Genomic DNA, 6975 nt, shown 5'->3' with positions numbered 1-6975 from the left:
CATTATAACATGTGGCAAAGTGTGACGCATGCTCTTGGAAGAGAAAAAAATGGTACACCACAGTGGAAAGAGTTTTTTTTTTTTTCATCAAGAAAAGTCCAGGGAGACTAAGGTGAAAGAATTTTCTGAATTGAAACTTAAAAGATAAGCAAATGGAATTATATAAAAAAGTTTTCAAGTGACTGGATAGTCATAGAATTAGATGCTCATTATCTCTCCAAGTTGTTCTGGACAGTTTGGGGAAGTAAGCACTCAGCTAGATCAACCCTGTGGTAAATTGCTATTCTTAACCAATATTTGCTGCTTCTCCATATGGCAGGAGTAGACTTCTCCATCCTGTTGAATCCATGTATGGCCAAGTCACTTGCATGGGCCAATGAATGAGCAGAGTTATCAGTTCTGGGTAGAGACTTTAAAGACCAACAATTTCCTCAGTATATTCTCATTTCCGTCTGTCACAACTACAGGTGATATTCCAGATAGAAGCTGCTTTGCTACCTAATATTTGTCCCATCTAATACTTGTCCCAATCAGCTCAATGCAGAAAAGTAATATGAGACTCAAAAAGTTGAGGTAGCAAGGTGTTATTTGAGTGTTTGCTAATGTTCTAGGCATTGTAAGAGGTGTTTTACATGCGTGATTTCATTTGATTCCGACAACCTCACAATGTATAAATCATCACTTCCTCTATGCAGATGTAGAAACTCAGAGAAGTTAAGAAGCTTGCCCAAGGTCATAACAGGTAAGAATCATTGCTAGGATTCTGATCTCATGTTGTGTAATAGGGGGTTTGCTCCTTTTGTAGTGTTACACTACCTATCAAATCGCAAGGATATCACACTCTTAACTTCCCTAGCAAACGGTGCCCCTTATTCTAAACTTGATGATCATGTTACTTAAGCCTGGGCTTTGGAAACAAGTGGGTGAGAACCGTGATACCTGTTTCATTATTTGATATGTGTTGGAAACATGGATCCCTGACCAATAATAAATAATTTCATTTAAATCAAGGAAAAGAGATTAACCTCAGCAATTATTTAAATCCATTGTGTCTTATCAAACCTGAGTACCAGCAGTTACTTATCTTGGATCCTAGGTTTTTGTTTTTGTTTTTTTAATTTGTGATCACTGGGGTGTCTGGGTGGCTCAGTTGGTTAAGTGTCTGACTCTTGATTTCAGCTCAGGTCATGATCTCACTATTCATGAGTTTGAGCACCACATGGGGCTCTGCACCCATAGTGCAGAGCTTGCTTGGGATTCTCTCTCCCTCTCTCTCTGCCTGTCTTCCCTTCTCTCTCTCTCTCTCTCTCTCTTTCTCTCTCTCTCCTCTCTCTCTCAAAATAAATAAATAAACTTTAAAAAGAAATGAATTTGTGATCACTGATGAAGTCACAAGGTTAGATTTCCTTTGGATTCCATAGGACCATGAAAGATTACATATTCAATAGAAACACAGTGTTCCCCGAGACTTGACTTTACCTCTGCAGCCCTCTCAGAAACATGAGGCTGCAATTCTCACAATCACCCAGCTTTTACAGGTTGGAAATTTTGCTATGAAAAGCCAGATATTCACAATCAACAGAACCTAGTACAGTCAAGATATGTATTAAACAAGTATGCAATGGACCCAGGAGACTTGGTCACCAGGGAAAGAGGTGCCCTGTTGGAGGCTGAGATGGGGGCAGAAGGAAAGGACAGGCTTCAACAAAGACTCTATAAATCAGCTTGGTTAACTTCTACCTTCTTTGTCTTATTATCCACCCCTTTTTCCCTTTGGTCACCTCCTCCTCTTGACTCTTTCCTGCTATAGATGTGTCTACCTATAGTTAGTGTTCAGTGTTAGAGAAATCTATATTTCTTTTTTCCAAGCATCTAGTACATTTTTGCTGTCGAACTGAATTTTTAAAATTTTACATAATATCATTTCTTAGATCTAGGTATCCCAACCACAATGTTAGAGGTTTTAGCAGATATTTGGATGTATTTATTGATTTTATAGTCCAGTTAGTGGTTTTTATGTTTCTACACATATATATTGGCACCACACAAAAACCTACCGAAACAAAGAGAAGAAAAGAAGACATATGAGAAACAGTGCACAAATTAGACACAGACCATGAAGCCTTGGGCCTGACAGCTGAGTAGCAGATGGAGGGCCAAGCAAAGGGCAAAGGATGGCTGGTGAGATAACGCATCAGCCAAGCTGGACAAGTGATGATGTAGAAATAAGAGGCTAGATGGATCGATGTGCCGGTGAGCATCCTTCATGCTTTTACTGAAATTTTTCTTTCAAGAATTTCAATTAAATCACTTCTTAGCATTTTCCAAAATTTGATACTGAGATTCTTTGCCTTGGGCAAGACATTACATAAAGCTGATCAATTAGAGGCCATTTGATCTTTTTATTTTCCTTTGCTAGATTTTTTTTAAAAAGTTTATTTTATTTTGAGAGGGGAGGAAGGGCAGAGAGAGGGAGAAAGAGAATCCCAACGAAGCTCTGTGCTTGGAGCCCGATGTGGGGCTCAAACTCACAAACTGTGAGATTATGACTTGAGCCAAAACCAAGAGTTGGACACTTAACTGACTGAGCCACCCAGATGCTAGATTTTTGGTAGATTTTTTTTGCTAGATTTTTAATTTTGAGCTGCTTCACACACACACACACACACACACACACACACACGCACGCACGCACATGCACACACACACACACACATACACACACCATGAAAAATACCACACTGGACACCCAGTTACCAGTAGCTTCCTCATCCAATAGGCTTTTCTGTGACACTTCCCTTGCCTCTTCCAGGAAAACTATGGCAAGACCCATAGCTTTTCTTTTTGCTCGCAGATAGATTGAAAAGCCCTCTTCTTTTCCCAAAACAACTTCACTTCAGCAATCCCACTCTGGAATAATATGCAAAACTTAAAACTCATCAAATTCAGAGCTTCTCCCCTCTCCCAGCTGAGACATGATCTGTGTGGAAAACCTGCATTGAGAAAGGCACAAGGTTTGCTTTTTCTCTAGTTTACCACCTCGAACATATACCCCTCTGCCCCAAGCTTGCTAGCCACAGTTTCTGACCATTCTAGAGTCAAATTCTGGGGAATGGCCAGGAGAAATAAGGAAAACCAAAATGCTGCTTCCTGGTAGCAATATGAGCAAGTATTGGCTTCCTCTGGCTGTGGTGAATTTTTACTTTTATGTCTATTGTGGGATTCCCCATGGGTTCTTTGGAGAACTCCTCCACACCCATCACTGAGGATGTTCCACCTGCTGGATCTTGACGTGGGGGTTGCATTCTCTGCCTGACCTTTTGTGAAATCTACCATTGATTCACTGTTTCTTGGGATTCTTCCTCGACATACACCTTCTCCCATTACTCCTTTAGATGCCCTCTTGGGCAAAGTCCTTTTAAGTAATTTCAGGCTCACCTACTCACTGACCTATATTTAGTCCATCAGAAACTCAAATCTTTGATCAGTCATCAATAGATATCACTTACTCTCAGTCACAGCCATGGGTTGCTTCAGCCAAGTCCTCGAACTTTCAATTCCTCAAAAATGTAGCAATATACCAATCTATAGTGCCTCCCAAACTTGATAGGACATTTTAGTAGAATCTTGAAGTGGTTTCATAGATAGCCTTCTCAAAAGAGACTTGAGGTGATGGGAAAGGATCTCTATCCCTTTTCCATGGTGATGAGGCACTCACAGGGCACAAGAACATTCTCTAAATTACAGTCTCTTTATTCTCCAACTCTCTCAGCTTCTTCAAACTTTTTTTTACATGTTTATTTATTTTTGAGAGAGCGCAAACAGGGGAAGGACAGAAAGAGGGGGACAGAGGATCCAAAAGGGGCTCTGCGCTGATATCAGCGAGCCTGATGCGGGGCTTGAACTCACAAACTGCAAGATCACGACCTGAGCCCAAGATGGAAGCTCAACCAACTGATCCACTCAGGCGCCCCAAGAAGAGTCCCATTTTAAAGTAGGACACACTCTCCCACACTTAAACACACATACACAAACACATTCTCACGGAAATATGTGTAGTTTCCTATGATAAACGTGTGTTTCCCTCCCTGCACCAACACTACACTTTCATAATGAATGTAGTCTCGCAATATATGTATCTGGTAGGGCAGGTTCTTCCATTTTGCCTTAATTTTTTTTTGCAAAATTGTCTTGATGCTTTTGGCTTCTTATATCCTGTTTAAATTTTTTTAATGCTTATTTATTTTTAAGGGAGAGAGTGAGAGAGAGAGCGAGCGTGCACATGAGTGGGGGAGGGGCAGAAAGAGAGGGAGCCACAGAATCCAAAGCAGGCTCCAGGCTCCGAGCTGTCAGCACAGAGCCCAACGCAGGGCTCGAACCCATGGACGGTGAGATCATGACCTGAGTGGAAGTTGGACGCTTAACCGACTGAGCCACCCAGGAGCCCCGTCCTGTTTAAATTTTAAGATCATCTTATCAACAACCACACTCACACACATGTGCGCATGCATGCACGTACAAAATTGTTGGGATTTTTATTGACACAACATCCACACACGTAGTGCTCTCTGCCTGGTTTGCTCCACTGAAGTTGTATATATTTCTGATTAGATTTCCTCGTCAGTAAGATTTGTTGCTCTTATGAACAGGATTCCTAAAATTACATTTTCTAATTGGTGGTTGCTTATGGATTGGGACATTGTTGACTTTTCAAATCTTATTTTTATCCACTCACCTTGTTGAAATTTCTTATTAGTTCTGATAGCTTGTTGAGTCTCTTGGATTTTCAAAGGAAGCAATTGGGTTTCTGAAAACAATGACAATTTAACTTCTTCCTCTGGATTCTTAAAGCCATTATTCCTCTTCCTTGTTTGTTGCCTTGCTTACAACCTCTGATGCCATGCTAAATCCAGTGAAAACAGGCCTTCTTATCGTGTTAGTAAATTTTAAAGGAACACAGGCATCACTCTTCAGTGTGGCATTTGCTGTAGATTTTTTAAATCTTCCAGATTAGTCATTGCGAATGGCCTTCGAGATGGATAGTCAGAGGCACTAATCAGCAGTAACACTGCCCCTGGAGCGCTGCTCTGGGAAACAGATAGACAGTTAAGTGATTTCCTTGAGGTGTCCTGGCCAGTCTCTGGCATCGGCAGCGTTGGGCCATTCTTTTAGGGTGCTTGTGTTAATCCCCTACCTCTGAAATGCATTCTTTACTCAGTTGCCTCATTTTTGCATTGTTTTGTGATTTTAACTAAGTGCATTTCCTTCGTCTTTCCAAGTAGACCAAGTAGACCGTAAGATCTTTGAGAATAAGGGCTAAACAGTCCCTTTCTCTTATCTCCCATAAACTCTTTAGAATATAAGTTTTATGAGGGAAGGGGCTTTGCCTATTTTGTTACTGCTGTTTTCCAAGTGCCAAGTACAGTGTCAGGTACTGTAGGCTCTAAATATTTTGGAATGAATGAGGGAGCTCACACTCCTCCAACCCCTCAGAACTTCAGCCCATGTCTGGCACGTTGCTGTGGACACTGGGTGCATTCAGAAAATGTTGGTGGAATGAGTGAGCCATTCGAGCCCCTAGTCTTTTATTTTGATTCTACCATTCTTTCACCTGGACATCTCTATTTCAAAATAGCTTAAGTAAAGCTTGATGTTGATATTTTTGTCAATGCCAGGAAAAAAAAAAGTTTGACAAGTGTGCAATCTAACTTCATGAATTTCACAACAGATGACACCCATTTTGATAAATGCATATGATTCTGCAGCTGATGAAAAAGAAAAATGATCATCATGTTAATGGTCTGTCATGAGACTGTAAAACCACATGAAGATGGGAAACAGGAAAAGTCCTCACACTGGCTTTCCAGGGGAGTCAACATAATTTGGTTAACAAGACACACTTATCTGTGAATGAATTATAGCTAAGTGTGAACCTGGCAGTTCAATTATAAAATATGTCAAAGCTTTCCAGAAGCGATTACCACCATAACATTGAATAAGGTTACCATGGGCAGAACAGACTAATTGGTAGAGTTAGGTCTATTTTTAAATGTCAAACAACATCTTGCTCCTCTTAAAGTGCCGCTCACTGCCCCTAAACTGGGAATACTAACTACCTACAGGTTTCTCATTCCCACCATTATGATCTCTCCATATTTGCTTTTTATTTTTTTTAATTTGTTTTTATGTTTGTTTGTTTGTTTATTTAGAGAGAAAGTAGAGGAGGGGAAGAAAAAAGAAACCAAGAGAGAGAGACACAAAGAGGGAGGGAGAGAGAATCCCAAGCAGGCTCAGCGTTGTCAGTGAGAAGCCCCCTGTAGTGCTCGAACTCATGAACCATGAGATTATGACCTGAGTGAAAACCAACAGTCCCATGCTTATAACTGATTGAGCCACTCAGATACCTCTCCATATTTGTTTTGTAAATCACACGGTTGGGGAGAGGTCATGGAAATCTGAAACCAAGTCCCAGCCCCGCCTCCCATGGGGTGGGGTACTGTAGGGTATGAGAGGGAAGAGCTCTTGATCCCATGGTTTCATTCCCCACCCCCCCCACCAACTTCAAGCTCTGCTCCTGCCCTGCAGATGCTTTCAGCTGCATGAACTCAGTTGTCTGTCCGTCCACCTGCCTCTTTACTTAAAAGCAGAAAGCTTTCTCCCAGATGCAATCACAGCCCTCAAGAACAGTTGTCTGATCAGAATCGACAAAGTCACTCACCATCCTCCTATGATCCCTTTATTGATTCAGCTGTCATCCTCCCTCCCTAAACATACTTGTATGGACAAAGAATCTAGACTCCCAACTGTCCTACTTTGAATTCCTCCAGATGCAAACTCTGAGTCAAGAATCTCAGTGCAAGTAGTTTTTTGGGAAGTGATCCCAGAAAACACCAGAAAGAGAGTGGGGGAAGTGAGACAGGAAAGGAAAGGAAGCCAACAGAAGGGGCATTACCATGAAGTTACCATTGGAGGCAA

This window comes from Lynx rufus, unplaced genomic scaffold (assembly GCF_022079265.1).
Source record: "Lynx rufus isolate CCGP_SWC_20201006 ecotype Redwood Valley unplaced genomic scaffold, mLynRuf1.p SCAF_14, whole genome shotgun sequence".
In the NCBI taxonomy this organism is placed as follows: domain Eukaryota; kingdom Metazoa; phylum Chordata; class Mammalia; order Carnivora; family Felidae; genus Lynx; species Lynx rufus.
This window is presented reverse-complemented; position numbering follows the sequence as displayed.